The sequence below is a fragment of the Pelophylax lessonae genome (genome assembly GCF_965119305.1).
Source record: "Pelophylax lessonae genome assembly, chromosome: 5".
Lineage (NCBI taxonomy): Eukaryota > Metazoa > Chordata > Amphibia > Anura > Ranidae > Pelophylax > Pelophylax lessonae.
This window is the reverse complement of record NC_138772.1, coordinates 53,954,336-53,971,035: the sequence shown is the minus strand read 5'-3', so window position 1 is coordinate 53,971,035 and position 16,700 is coordinate 53,954,336. Positions and strand designations below refer to the sequence as shown.

At 39.8% G+C, this 16,700-nt stretch overlaps 1 protein-coding gene across 1 annotated transcript in view; it reads right to left on the bottom strand.

Moving 5' to 3' along the window:
- Window positions 1-9,882, bottom strand: part of CDK6 (cyclin dependent kinase 6) — a 323,198-nt gene extending 313,316 nt beyond the window's left edge. The window contains exon 1 of the mRNA XM_082257809.1: window positions 9,662-9,882. The gene's annotated coding sequence lies outside the window, so the exon portion shown is untranslated. The remainder of the gene's footprint in view (window positions 1-9,661) is intronic.
- Window positions 9,883-16,700: the final 6,818 nt, after the last annotated feature.

Sequence of the window (16,700 nt, the reverse complement as noted above, 5' to 3'; positions counted from 1 at the left end):
CAACAAGGATTCCATAATACTTCGCCTATGGACTGTTTTCTGATCTTTATGGACATTTTTTAAAGAAAGCCATAGGAAGTCCCGTTTGCTGTTTGTGAGAACCCATGTGGGGGACACAACAAACATGTGGAAGAAGGCACTCTGGTCAGATGAGACCAAAACTGAACTTTTCGGCCTAAAAGTAAAACGCTATGTGTGGCAGAAAACGAACACTGCACATCACCCCGAACACACCATCCCTACCATAAAACATGGTGGTGACAGCATCATGTTGTGGGGATGCTTTTCTTCAGCAGGGACAGGGAAGCTGGACAGAGTTGATGGGAAGATGGGTAAAGCCAAATACAGGGCAATCTTAGAAGAAAACCTTTTAGAGTCTGCAAAAGACCTGAGACTGAGAGCGAGGTTCACCTTCCAGGAAGAAAACAACCCTAAACATACAGCCAGAGCTACAATGGAATGGTTTAGATCAAAGCATATCTCATGTGTTAGAATGGATCAGTCAAAGTCCAGACCTAAATCCAATTGAGAATCTGTGGCAAGATTTAAAAATTGCTGTTCACAGATGCTCTCCTTTCAATCTTACAGAGCTTGAGCGAATTTGCAAAGAAGAATGGGCAAAAATGTTACTCTCTAGATGTGCAAAGCTGGTAGAGACATCCCCAAAAAGACTTGCAGCTGTAATTGCAGTGAGAGGTGGTTCTACAAAGTATTGACTCAGGGGGGTGAATACAAATGCACACCACACTTTTCAGATATTTATTTGTAAAAAATGTTAAAAACCATTTATCATTTTCCATTTATCACTTCACAACTATGTGCCACTTTGTGTTGGTCTATCTTACAGGGGTCTCCAAACTTTTCAAACAAAGGGCCAATTTATTGTCCTTAAGACTTTAGGAGGGCCGGATTGTGGCCAGCAGGGGCAGAAAATGTCACGGGCCCGGCATCGGTAAGAATAAATAATATAGCCTCAGGGATGGTGGTCAATAGGAGGAGTAGTGCCCCTATTAGTAGGAGGAATAGTATCCCATCATTGGTATTGGTGGAAGAAATAGTGCCCCATTGTTGGTATCAGTGGGAAGAACAGTGCCCTTATATCAGCGGGAGGAATAGTGTCCCAAAGGCCGGATAAAGACTAGCAAAGGGCCACATCTAGCCCTCGGGCCACAGTTTGGAGACCCCTGGTCTATTACATAAAATTCCAATAACATACATTTACGTTTTTGGCTGCAACATGACAAGATGTGGAAAATTTCAAGGGGTATGAATACTTCTTCAAGGCATTGTATATTTACATAATCACTTAAATCTAAAAATTCTGAATTTTTTTCATAAATGTTAGTGATAACGTAGAGAATGCAGTTACCCAAAACAAGCAGTCAATTTTCACTAGTCAGCTCAATGGAAGATAAATTCTGATTGCTTGCCAGGCATTAATGCCTTGTGCATGCTGCCTGCACGTGTTAAATGCAAAACCATTTAGGGTTTTTGCACAGGGCCGTATATTAGGGCGTAGGGTAACATTCTGTGGCTGAGAAAATACATCCACCATGCGTGTGTAAGTGTAAGTACTGGCTTTTTTTCACGTGCATATAGCCATGTACAGCACATTATGTAATGCTTGTCTATGGCAAAATTACGCAACACCTGTGGCTTTCGAGCAAATCAAATGCTATACTAATATTTTACTCTGTTCAGTCATATGCCCAAATACACAGGCGTGTGCAAGAGCCCTTAAAGGAAGAGCTATACTGGCAAATGGGGGTGATTAGAGTAGGGATGCACCAAAATGAAATTCTTGGCCGAAGCCGAATAATAATAAAATGTTTGGCCGAAGGCCGAAGGCCGAATACCGAACGCGGTGTTTTGCATTTTTTCCATTTATTTTGCCAATTTTTTGTCCTCTCTCTTGTCCTCTCGTGTCTCTCTCTCTCTCTCTCTCTTGTCCTCTCACTCTCTCTCTCTCTTGTCCTCTCATGTCTCTCTCTCTCTCTCTCGTCCTCTCATGTCTCTCTCTCTCCCTAAATGTTACTGTAGGGAATGGGATTCAGTGCACACTGCAGCCTTGTACCATAGGGTTAATGTTAGTGACACTGTAGGGATTGGGAAGGATGCCGGGAATGGAAATCAGGAAGCATGCAGGCAGCCTTGTAAATTTTAATTGCAGATACAGGGCACTGGGCAGGTCAGGGTTAATGTGGTAACATCAATTACTCAGTGACAGTCAGTCAGTGTCAGTGTGGACTCGATCAGATTATACAGTGACAGACAGTCTCTCATAGTGGTGGTAGTAGGAGGCTGGAGGTGGACTAGTAGTAGCCTGGAAAGGAGCACAGCCGCATACATACATTACTCACTCATGCACTGCAGCCCGCCCCACACATTCAGTGAGTCTTACTCTCCTCCCTAGTTTTTTCAATGGCAGGCCGTGAGTAGCGGCACAGCGGAACCAATCAGGTGTGCAGGCACGCGTGATTGGTTCGCTGTGCAGCTAATCACGGCGTGATTGGCTTCCTGAATGTGCCATTGAAAAAACTAGGGAGGAGAGTAAGACTCACTGAATGTGTGGGGCGGGCTGCAGTGCACGAGTGAGTAATGTATGTATGCTCACCGCTGAAGTGTCCCGGCTTCCCCTGCCTAACACGGAAGTCTGTGAGTCCTCCTGTCCTCCTCCGAGTCCCTTCCCCCTGTAAATATCGTGACCTCGGCGATATGAATATCGCCTACGGCCACAGAACGATAGTCAATATCATATCGACTATCGTTCAGCCCTATTATTCGGCACAAAATTATTCGGCCTTTTGACTTATTCGGCCGAACACACGAAAGTGCTATTTTTTCTATTTTCGGCCGAATAATGTTCGGCCGCCGATTATTCGGTGCATCCCTAGATTAGAGCCCTCCTCTCCTCTTTACAGCTAGTGTATTTATACTTTGCTGGCTAGAACCACAAGTTTACACGTGACCAGTGAAGACAGTTCAGCGTATATAACATATCTGCACATTAATAGACAACAGGAACATACTAATTCAATCCCCCCACTTTGACTATTTCACCCCTTGGTCCCATTTTGTCACTTCTTCTGTCAAACCATCATCTTAAACTCTTGGAGAGGTCAACAACCCTAGTATCTACTGCTAGAAGTAGTTAGTCACGTTCAGTAGGACTTCTTGGAGAAGTTTTGCAGCTTCCCCAAGCCACTTCTCTAGTTCCATTGAGTAACGGGAAGATACCCCAGCAATGTTATCCACAACTTAGGACACCTTCATCTAATCACCATAGAATGTGTAGATGTTGATTGTCCAAGAGCGGAAATTTCACACCTCTCATTAACTTCTTGGCCAATCAACATCTACACATTCCATGGCAATTGGATAAAGGTGTCCCAAGGTGTGGATATAAATGCTTGAGTATCTTCCCGACACTCAATGGAACTAAAAAAGAGGCTCGGAAAAGCCACCTTCATCCAGTCATCATTGAATGTGTAAATGTTGATTGTACGAGAGCAAAACTTTCACACCTCCCATCCGGTTCTTGGACAATCAACATCTAAACATTTAATGATGATTGGATGAAGATGGCTTCTTCAAGCTACTTCTTCAGTTCCAGTGAGTGTCGGGAAGATACCCCAACATTTATATTCATACCTTAAGATGCCTTCGTCTATTCACCATTAAATGTGTAGATGTTGATTATCCAAGAGAAGAACTTTCACTCCTCCAATCCAGTTCTTGGACAATCAACGTCTACACATTCAATAATGATTTGATGAAGGTGGCTTCTTCAAGCCAGTTCTTAAGTTCCAGTGAGTGTCGGGAAGATACCCCAGCATTTATATCCACATCTTAAGACACCTTCATTCAATCACCATTGCATGTGTAGATGTTGATTGTCCAAGAGCAGAACTGTTGCACCTCTCATTCAGTTCTTGGACAAACAACACCTACACATTCCATGGCAATTGGATGATGGTGTCCTAAATTGTGGATCTAAATGCTTGAGTATCTTTCTGACACTCACTAGAACTGAAAAAGTGGCTTGGAGAAGCCACCTTAATCCAATCATCATTGAATGTGTAGATGTTGATTTGCCAAGAACTGCATGGGAGGTATGAAAGTTCTGCTCCTGGACAATCAACATCTACTCATTCAATGGTGAATAGATAAAGTCTCGATTCACACTAGCGCGACTTGTCAGCCTGACAAGTCGCGCTCCCTCGCGGTCCATTGACTGCTACAGGACCGGTTCTAATAGGAGCGACACAAGTCGCTCCGACTTAGAAAAAGGGTCCTGTACTACTTTGGGGCGACCTCGGAGCGACTTGCATAGACTTCCATTATGTGAAGTTCATGCAAGTCGCTCCGAAGTCGTGGTGCATGGGAATGCACAAGTCGCCCCCGAAGTAGTACAGAGTCGTGCCGCCCCAGTGTGAACCGACTCAAAGGAGTCCTAAGGTGTGGATTTATTTGCTGGGGTATGTTCCCGACACTTACTGGAACTGCAGAAGTGGCTTGGAGAAGCTACGAAATGTCTTCAACATTACAGAACAAGTCTTGTTGAATGTGACTACTACTAGAAATGCCATGACCTGAGAACCTTTACAAACGTATTATCTACAACTTGATGAACTAGAGATCCAAGAAAACCCTTCCAGAGATGGACTTCAATGTCCACACAAGCTGCAGATCCCCAATCCAGTTCATTATTTTTGTTCTGTGAAAAGGTCATACCTCCAGAACACAAGGTTCCAGCATCTTAAATCCATTAGAAGATGGAACTTGTGGTTCCTCCATGGATGTAAAAAATAAATAAGAAGAACAACAAATCCCAGTACCTTAAAGCTTTCAGGACACGCTGTATTTTGGGGTTTCACTGCAGCTGGAAAAAAAAGAACCATAAGTTCCAATATTGAAGGCCATGAGGGCATGATGGAACTTGTGGTTCCTCAGTAGAAATAAAATAATAAACTCAAGTCCCAGCATCTGGAAGACATCAGGACATGCTGGATGTTTGGGCTTTTGCTTCAGCTGGAAAAGTAAGAAGAACCTGGAAGCCTTTACGATAGACACTTGTGTTTCCTCCGCAAAAATAAATAATGATATTAACCAATAATGACAAGCGCTTGCATCTGAGAGCCATAAGGACATGCTGGATTTTCTGCAGACAGAAAATAATTAGAAGAACTGCAAGTCCCCATATTTAGAGGCCACTAGGACTTGGTGAAACTTGTGGTTCCACTGCAGTTGGGAAGAAATAGCAAGTCCAAGTAAAAGATTAAAAATAACTACAAGTTCCAGTATCTGGAGGCCATCAGGCAATGCTGGAAATCGTGGTTCCACTCCTGCTAGAAGAGGAAAATAAGAAAGACCGCAGGTCCCGGCATCTGTAAGTCATGAGGACATTCTGGAACTAATGCCTCGTATACACGCAACGATTATCGGCCGACCGTTCGGCAGTCTTTTGTCCAGGGCTGTCCTGTCGGTTGAAATGTGCCTAGACTGCACACGAATTTTGTCGGCCAACAACAACCGACTGCAGAAGTGATGTCATGTGCTGGTTTTACTTTCCGTGTGTTTTTTCTTCTCTGAGCATGCCCAGTCTTGCTCCTCAGATTTTTGTCTGCCGAAATCTGTACTGACTGACGGAAAATCGGCCGTTGTGGTGACGGCCAACAAAAATTTTATAGTCTGCACACCAGATTTTTTTCGGCCGAAAAGTCAGAGTCGGTTGTCGGAAGCATCATACTAACAAGCCGACAATCGGCCGATCGGACGTTGGCCGAAAATTCCCGGCCAATAATCGATGCGTGTGTACGAGCCATAAGTCTCAGTTCCTTTGCAGCTGGAAGATAAATAAGAACCACAAGTCTCAGTATCTGCAGGCAATGAGGACACACTGAAACTTGTGGTTCCTCTGCAGTTGGATGAAAAAAAAATAACTACAAGTCCCAGCTTTTGGAGGGTATCACCACATATAGGAACCTGTAATTCCTCTGCAACCGAAAGACAAAAAAGAATCACAAGTCCTAGAATCTGGAAGCCATGAAGACATACTGGAACTTGTGCTTCCTCTGCAGCTGGAAAAAAGTAACCTCAAGTCCCAGCATCTGGAGGCTGACAGGGCGGGCTGCACTTGGGGTTCCCCTACAGCTGGAAAAAAATAAATAAGAACCACCAGTCTCAGTATTCCTCTGCAACCGGAAGACAATAGGAACCACAAGTCCCAGCATCTGGAGGCTGACAGGGCAGGCTGAACTTGGGGTTCCCCTACAGCTGGAAAAAATAAATAAGAACCACCAGTCTCAGTATCTGGAGGCCATGAGGACATTCTGGAACCAAGTTGCAATTCCTCTGCAGCTGGAAGACAAGTAAGAACCACAAGTCTCATTATCTGGAGGCCACAGGGACATTCTGGAACTACGTTGCAGTTCCAACGCAGCTGGAAAACAAGTAAGAAGATAAATAAGTCTCAGTATCCGGAGGCTATAAGGACATACTGGATCCTGTGGTTCCTCTGCAGCTGGAGGACAAATAAGAAGGACCACAAGTCCCATTATTTGGTGGCTTTCAGGACATGCTGTAACAAGTGGTTCCCCTGCAGATTGAAGACAGATAAAAAGAAGCACGTGTCTCGGCCCATGAGGACATTCTGGAACTAAGTTGCAGTTCCTCTGCAGCTTAAAGACAAATAAGAAGAACCACAAGTCTCTGTATCTGGGGACTAAAAAGACAAACTGGATCTTGGGGTTCCTCTGCAGTTGGAAGACAAATAAGACGAACCACAAGTCCCTGCATCTGGAGGATGAGGACATATTGAACCTTGGGGTTTCTCTGCAGCTGGAAGACAAATACGAAGAACCACAAGTCCCAGCATCTGGAGGATATGAGGACATATTGAATCTTGGGGTTTCTCTGCAGCTGGAAGACAAGAAGAACCACAAGTCCCAGCATTTTGAGGCTATGAGGACATACTGGAACTTATGGTTCCTCAGCAGCTGGAAAACAAGAACCACAAATGAGGACATAATGGATCTTGGGGGTTCCCTGCAGCTGGAAGACAAATAAGAACCACAAGTCCCAGCATCTGGGGGCCATGAGGACATGCAGGAACTTGTGGTTCCTCTGCAGCTGGATAAGTAGAACCACAAGTCCCAGCATCTGAAGGTCATGAGGATATTCTGGAACTTGTAGTTCCTCTGCAGAATTAAGACAAATAAAAAGCACAAGTCTTAGTATCTGGAGGCTATGAGGACATACTAAATATTGGGGTCCCTCTGCAGCTGGAAGACAAATAAGAAGAACCACAAGTCCCAGCATCTGGAGGCTATGGAGACATACTAGATATTGGGGTTCCTCTGCAGATTGAAGACACATAAGAAACACAAGTCTCAGTATCTGGAGGCTATGAGGACATACTAAATATTGGGGTCCCTCTGCAGCTGAAAGACAAATAAGGAGAAGCACAAGTCCCAGCATCTGGAGGCTATGGAGACATACTAGATATTGGGGTTCCTCTGCAGATTGAAGACAAATAAGAAGCACAAGTCTCAGTATCTGGAGGCTATGAGGACATACTAAATATTGGGGTCCCTCTGCAGCTGAGAGACAAATAAGGAGAAGCACAAGTCCCAGCTTCTGGAGGCTATGAGGACATATTGGATCTTGGGGGTTCTCTGCAGCTGGAAGACAAATAATTGGAACCACAAGACCCAGCATCTGCAGGCCATGAGGACAGGCCATGAGGACATACTAAATATTGGGGTTCCTCTGCAGCTGGAAGACACACATGTAGAACCACAAGTCCCAGCATCTGGGGAGGGGCATGAGGACATTCTAGATATTGGGGTTCACCTGCAGCTGTAAGACAAATAAGAACCACAAGTCCCAGCATCTGGAGGCTATGAGGACATACTTGAACTTGTGGTTCCTCAGCAGCTGGAAGACAAGAAGAACCACAAGTCCCAGCATTTTGAGGCTATGAGGACATACTGGAACTTATGGTTGCTCAGCAGCTGGAAAACAAGAAGAACCTCAAATGAGGACATATTGGATCTTGGGGTTTCCCTGCAGCTGGAAGACAAATAAGAACCGCAAGTCCCAGCATCTGGGGGCCATGAGGACATGCAGGAACTTGTGAATCCCCAGCTGCTGGAAGACATATAAGATGAAGCACAAGCCCCAGCATCTGGGGCCATGAGGACATGCTGGAACTTGCAGTTCCTGAGCAGCGGGAAGACAAATCAGAAGAACCATAAGTCCCAGCATCTGGGGACTATGAGGGTATGCTGGAACTTGTAGTTCCTCAGTAGCGGGAAGACAAATAAGAAGAACCAATAGTCCCAGCATCTGGAGACCATGAGGACATATTGGATTTTGGGATTTTTCTGCCGCTGGAAGACAATCAAGAACCACAAGTCCCAGCATCTGGAGGCCATGAGGACATGCAGGAACATGTGGCTCCTCAGCAGGTGGAAGTCAAGAAAAAACACATGTCCCAACATCAGAAAGCTATGAGGGCATGCTGGAACTGGTGGTTCCTCAGTAGCAGGAAGACAAATCAGAAGAACCGCAAGTCCCAGCATCTGGAGGCTATGAGGACATGCAGGAACTTGTGGTTCCTCTGCAGCTAAAAGAGAAATAAGACACAGAACAATTTCCAGCATATGGAGGGTATGAGGATATGTTGGAAGCTGTGATTCCTTAGCAGCTGGAAAACAAGAGGAACCACAAGTCCCAGCATCTGGAGGCCATGAGGACATGCAGGAACTTGTGGTTCCTCAGCAGCTGGAAGACACAGAAGACGAAGCACAAGTCCCACATCTGGGGGCTATAAGGACATGCTGGAACTTGTGGTTTCTCAGCAGTGGGAAGATAAATCAGACGAACCAAAAGTCCCAGCATCTGGAGACCATGAGGACATGCAGAAACTTTTAGGTCTTTAGCAGTGGGAAGACAAATTAGAAGAACCATAAGTCCCAGAATCTGGGGGCTATAAGGACATGTTGGAACTTGTGGTTCCTCAGCAGTGGGAAGACAAATCAGATGAACCAAAAGTCCCAGCATCTGGAGGCTATGAGGACATGCTGGATCTTGTGGTTCCTCAGCAGCTGGAGGACAAGAAGAACCACAAGTCCCAGCATCTGGAGGGTATGAGGACATGCTTGAACCCGTGGTTCCTCAGCAGATTGAAGACAAAAAGAACTACAAGTCCCATCATTTGGGGGCTATGAGGACATGCTTAAACCTGTGGTTCCTCAGCAGCTTAAAGACAAGAAGAACTACAAGTCCCAGCATCTGGAGACCATGAGGACATGCAGAAACTTTTAAGTCTTTAGCAGCGGGAAGACAAATCAGAAGAACCACAAGTCCCAGCATCTGGAGGCTATGAGGACATGCTGGATCTTGTGGTTCATCAGCAGATGAAAGACAAATAAGAACTACAAGTCCCAGCATCTGGAGGCTATGAGGACATGCCTGAACCTGTGGTTCCCCAGCAGCTGGAAGAGAAGTAAAGACTGGTAATGGTTTCCCCCAGCAATGAGATGGGTGCAGAGCAGAGTCTTCCCCGCACATGGCAGCGGCTGCTCCGGGCTGACATAGAAGGAGGTGTCGGTGTCGGGGCGCAGAGCACATGGAGCTGCTCGTTGTATGACATTACCTGTCCGTACAGCCGGGGCATCCACAGGAGGGCAGAGCGGGGACAGAGAGGCGGAGGAGGGATCTTCTCTGATCTTCCCTGCTTGGCTTTGCCTCTCACACAGTCCCCGGCCACACAGGTAGCCCCGCTCCGCCGCCTACAGCCATCCTCCCCATAATACACAGCACTGCCAGTCCATGGAGGAGGAGGAGGACGGCGGGCAGCCTCCGGGGCAGAGCTGGAGGCGGCAGTCACAGCGGAGGAGGCAGCAACAGAGCAGGAGGCAGCAATAGGAGAGGACAACAGTGCAGGAGGCAGCAATAGGAGAGGACAACACTGCAGGAGGCAGTAATAGGAGAGGACAACACTGCAGGAGGCAGCAATACAGTAATAGGAGAGGACAACAGTGCAGGAGGTAGTAGTAGGAGGCAGTATTAGTGGAGGATGCAGTAGAATTAGTAGTGGATGAGGCAGTAATAGTGAAGGGGGTAGTAGTAGTAGTGGAGGGGGTAGTAATAGAAGGTAGTAGTAGTAGTAATAGTGGAGGGGGTAGTAGTAGTAGTGGAGGGGGTAGTAGTAGCGGAGGTGGTAATAGGAGGTGGATGAGGTGGTAGTAGTAGTAGAGAAGGTGGTAGTAGTAGAGGTGGCAGTAATAGGAGGTAAAGGAGGCAGTAGTAGTAGTGGAGGGGGTGGTAGTAGTAGTAGAGGAGGTAGTAATAGGAGGTAAAGGAGGTAGTTGTAGTGTAGGAGATAGTAGCAGTAGAGGAGGCAGTAAGAGGAGGTAGTAGTAGTAGAGGATGCAGTAGTAGCAGAGGAGGTAGTAGTAGTGTAGGGGGTAGTAGTAGAGGAGGCAGTAATAGGAGGTAGAGGAGGCAGCAGTAGTGGAGGGGGTAGTAGTAGTAGTAGAGGAGGCAGTAATATGAGGCAGAGGAGGTAGTAGAGGAGGTGGTAGTAGTGGAGAGGGTAGTAGTAGAGGAGGCAGTAGTAGTGGAGGGGGTAGTAGTAGTAGAGGAGGCAGTAATATGAGGCAGAGGAGGTAGTAGTGGAGAGGGTAGTAGTAGAGGAGGTGGTAGTAGTAGAGGTGGCAGTAATAGGAGGTAAAGGAGGTAGTAGTAGTGTAGGGGGTAGTAGTAGTAGTAGAGGAGGTAGTAATATGAGGCAGAGGAGGTAGTAGTAGTAGAGGAGGAGGTAGTAATAGAAGGTAGTAGTAGTAGTAGAGTGGAGGGGGTAGTAGAAGTGGAAGAGGTAGTAATAGAAGGTAGTAGTAGTAGAGGAGGCAGTAATATAAGGTAGTAGTAGTAGTAGTAGAGTGGAGGGGGTAGTAGTAGTGGAGAGGGCAGTAATAGAAGGTAGTAGTAGTGGAGGGGGCAGTAATAGAAGGTAGTAATAGTAGAGAGGGTAGAATAGAAGGTAGTATTAGTAGTAATAATGGAGGGGTTAGTAGTAGTAGAGGAGGCAGTAATAGAAGGTAGTAGTAGTAGAGGAGGTAGAATAGAAGGTAGTAGTAGTGGAGGGGTTAGTAGTAGTAGAGGAGGCAGTAATAGAAGGTAGTAGTAGTGGAGGGGGTAGTAGTAGTAGTGGAGGGAGTAGTAATAGAAGGTAGTAGTAGTGGAGGGGGTAGTAATAGAAGGTAGTAGTAGTAGTGGAGGGGGTAGTAATAGAAGGTAGTAGTAGAGGGGGTAGTAGTAGTAGAGGAGGTAGTAGTAGTAGAGGGGGTAGTAGTAGTAGAGGAGGTTGTAATAGAAGGTAGTAGTAGTAGTAGTAATAGAAGGTAGTAGTAGTAGAGGAGGTAGTAGTAGTAGAGGGGGTAGTAGTAGTAGTAGAGGAGAAATAGAAATTAGTAGTGTAGAAATAGAAGGTAGTAGTGTAGTAGTAATAGAAGGTAGTAGTAGTAGTAGAGTGGAGGCAGCAGCGTGCCTCTCCCTCCTCTCCCCGTCCTCCCTCCTCCTCCGCTCTCCTCTCTCTCCTCTCTCTTCTATTCCTACTTTTCTTTCTCTTTCCCACGCCGGCTGAATGTGATTTGACCTCGCTTCAAAAACCGTTTGACATGGAGGAGAACATTTCCGCATTCCTCCGACTACAAAGACACAGCCGCCTCCTCCTGTGCCCTGCCAGGGGGGACCCCGGGAGACGGGGGGCCACAGGGGGACCTGCACACGGGAAAGGGGGGATCATGGACAGGGGTGGGGGTGACTTTTTTTAATTGCAGTTTATTTTTTATTACTTTCACTCTTTCCTTTTCTCTCTCCATGGTTTACAGTTTTACTTTTGTCATTTTATAGATTTTTTTACTTTCTTACTCTCTTTCTATATATATATATATATATATATATATATACATAAAATCTGTATATCTGTAAACTGTATCTATTTACATACATAAATATTTGTCTCATTACCTGTCTTTCATCAATATCTATCTATCCATTCATCAATACCTATCTATCACTATCTATGATATGTATCCTCAGTCTAAATATATCTTTTATCAATATTTATAGTCAATCATTAGCCAACATCATTCATCTAGTTATCTGTATATCTAGGATATAAGATGTATTTATTTACAAAAGTTAAATATATGTCTGTTTATCTATCTATCTATCTATCTATCTATCTATCTATCTATCTATCTATCTATCTATCTATCTATCTATCTATCTATTTATTTATAATGCATCCTCAGTCTACATCTATCATAAATAATATCTATATTACTGTATATATATATAAAAAAATCTGCTTATCTTATATCTATAATCTGTATTTATTCACATATATAAGTCTATATCTGATTAGCTGTCATTGATATCATCAATATCTATCTATCCATCCATTCATCTATTTAGGCTCCATTCACACTCATGCAGTGTCATGCTTCAAAGTCACATGACAAGTCGTTCCCCATGTTTTCCAATGATACCCATTCATATATGTGCCACTTAAAGTTGCACCAACTTCAGAGTAGTTCATGCGCTACTTAGGTCCGACTTTCATGCAACTTGAGGGCCATAGACTTCAATGTTAACCCTTAAAGTCTGAATAAAAGTCGCAACAGTTGCCCATCATCATTGACCAAAGACAAAGTCGTATCCAAGTCACACCCATCCGAAGTTGCACTCCAAAGTCGGGGCAAGCTTGGAGTCATACAAGTGTGAATGGAGCCTTATCATCAATACCTATCTATCACTATCTATAATATGCATCCTCCGTCTACATATATCTATTATCAATATCTATAATGTATTATTAGCTGTCATTATTCATCTATTTATCTGTATATCTATAAGCTGTATCTATTTACATTTTAAATATATGTCTGATTACCAATCATCAATAGAATGATAGATCATAGATATTGGTGATAGATGATATATCTATAATGTATCCTAAATCTAAATATATCTCTCATCAATATCTATCTAGTTATCTATAATCTAACAATCTTTATGAAGCCATCAATAATCTAAATCTATCAATAATTTATCATAAATATAAATCAGTCTAAAATCTATATCTTTAATATCATCTATCACCAATATCTATGATCTATCATTCGTCCGCATCCTTCATCTATTTATCTGTATATCTATATTCTGTACCTATATACACATATAAATGTATGCCTTTTACATGTCTATCATATCTATCTATCTATCTATCTATCTATCTATCTATCTATCTATCTATCTATCTATCTATCTATCTATCTATCTATCTATCTATCTATCTATCTATCTATCTATCTATCTATCTATCTATCTATCGTATCTATCTATCGTATCTATCTATCTATCTATCTATCTATCTATCTATCTATCTATCTATCTATCTATCTATCTATCTATCTATCTATCTATCTATCTATCTATCTATCTATCTATCTATCTATCTATCTATCTATCTATCTATCTATCTATCTATCTATCTATCTATCTATCTATCTCTCTATCTCTCTATCTATCTATCTGTCTATCTATACCCATCTATAGAATAATCTTTTATCAACATTTATCTATTGCTATCTATAATGTATCATCAGTTGGTATCTATTCTCAATATATATCTAGAAATCCATAATTATCTAGCTATATCCACCCATCTATAATATCCATCTATTAATAGTCTATATATCTATCTGTAATCTATTATTAATATCTATCTGTCATTTGTTGTATATTCACCTATCTATAATGTCATCTATTATCTTTATTGATAATCTATCATCAGTTCACATCTGTCTATCATCTATGATCAGTATCTATCAAGTAATATATCTATAATCATTAAACAGTATTTGACTATCTATTTAAAATATAATCTATCATTAGCTTGTACCTGTCTGCCTATCTGTCTAGAATGTATTATGAATAGCTATCTATCATCAATGTCTATATTTTATATGTATTTACCTACCTATTTTATTTATTTATTTATTTTAATCAGCAGTCCATTGTTATCAACGTATAATCTATTTTCAAACATTGACCTACCCACAGTATCTATAATGTAAATTTTCATCAATATCTATCTATTCATTCTACATATCTATAGTGTCATTTAGTCTAAATCTTTCTTTTTTTGTCACTTTTCTTCAACCAGGGGTATTCATTTATTTATTTTTTTATATATTTTAAAGTGTAGACCTTTATATTGTGTATTTTTGCATTATAATTATAATATACCATTATATTTTATTTAGATTTCATAAATATCTTTATATGTGTGTGTATTTATATATATATATATATTTTTTTTTCTTACACCAACTCAACTTGCCAACTTCCCTTTTTTAATATCTATTTCTATTTTGTTATCGCGTGCTCTTAATTTTTTGTACTTGCACCACTATTTTTATAAATATATTTTTTTATAAATATTAATTTTCATAGATATATGTTTTTGGTATATTTGTCTAAATAGTACCAAAATATATATTTATGTAAGGAAAAAATAAGATATGACTATAAAGTATATTAGTGTTTTCTTTATATTATTTAATATAAAATAAGAAAGTGTAGACCTTTATATTGTGTATTTTTGCATTATAATTATAATATACCATTATATTTTATTTAGATTACATAAATATCTTTATATGTATATATATATATATATATATATATATATATATATATATATATATATATATATATATATATATATATTTCATTTTTTTTTTTTTTTTTTTTACACCAACTCAACTTGCCAACTTCCCTTTTCAATATCTATTTCTATTTTGTTATCACATTGTCTAAATTTTTTGTACTTGCACCACTATTTTTATAGAATATATTTGTTTATAAATATTATTTTTCATAGATATATGTTTTTGGTATATCTTTCTAAATAGTACCAAATATATATATTTATGTAAGGAAAAAATAACATATGACTATACAGTATATTAGTGTTTTCTTATTTTATTTAATATAAAATAAGAAAGTGTAGACCTTTATATTGTGTATTTTTGCATTATAATTATAATATACCATTATATTTTATTTAGATTTAATAAATATCTTTATATGTATATATATATATATATATATATATATATATATATATATATATATATTTTTTTTTTTTTTACACCAACTCAACTTGCCAACTTCCCTTTTTTAATATCTATTTCTATTTTGTTATCGCATGCTCTTAATTTTTTGTACTTGCACCACTATTTTTATAAATATATTTTTTATAAATATTAATTTCATAGATATATGTTTTTGGTATATTTGTCTAAATAGTACCAAATATATATATTTATGTAAGGAAAAAATAACATATGACTATACAGTATATTAGTGTTTTCTTATTTTATTTAATATAAAATAAGAAAGTGTAGACCTTAATATTGTGTATTTTTGCATTATAATTATAATATACCATTATATTTTATTTAGATTACATAAATATCTTTATATGTATATATATATATATATATATATATATATATATATATATATATATATATATATTTATTTATTTTTTTTTTTCTTACACCAACTCAACTTGCCAACTTCCCTTTTCAATATCTATTTCTATTTTGTTATCACATGCTCTTAATTTTTTGTACTTGCACCACTATTTTTATAGAATATATTTTTTTATAAATATTATTTTTCATAGATAAATGTTTTTGGTATATCTTTCTAAATAGTACCAAATATATATATTTATGTAAGGAAAAGATAACACATGACTATACAGTATATTAATGTTTTCTTTTTTATTTTATTTATTTTTCTTCATATAAATACTGATTCATGCTCTGTATGTAAACATTACTAATTATTCATTAGTAAATGTCAGTTATATTTTGTTAATATTTTGGAAAGATAGAGAAAAGTAGTGAAAAATGTATGCACCAAGGCAAATTATTTAAACATTAAAATAATTGTATTTTTTTTTTTTTTCTTATGAACACCAAATTTTCTCTGTGGATCACCTCCCATGTCCAAGAAAGAGTCAGTTTGGTTATATTAAATTCATAAAGCACTGCACCATCTACTCCTGGATCAAATTAGTACAGAACGTAATAAATACTAAGAAGTATTATTAGTAATAAATGCTAGTAAAATGTATGTGTATGCACATTCAAGATACTCTGAATTATACCAGTTATTAATTATTTAAAGTATATAAATTGAAAATATTATTAAAAATAATCAATTAAAAATATATTTTAAATATTTGCTGAATATGTCTTTGTACTTGGACAGTGGTAATGTCAGCCAATCAGGTTTTACCGCGTTGCACAGGGCTGTAAATCTAATGAATGGAGTTTGCAGATTAGAGAAGAGAGTAGAGGGATGACCTCATCAGTGTGCTGCTGTTTCTTCACTATCCAATCATAATCTTAACTAAGCAAAACTGAATGACTAATCTTTGGCAGATGAGACATTAACCCTTATTTATCTTCAGACTGTGCACTTTGCAAAGTGCAGTTGCTCCAGAGCTTAGTAAATGATGTAAAGCTTCATTTGGCTAAGAATACCCAATCATATGCAAGGAGAAAAAAAAAAAAAAAAAACAGCATTTTTGCTTACATATGATT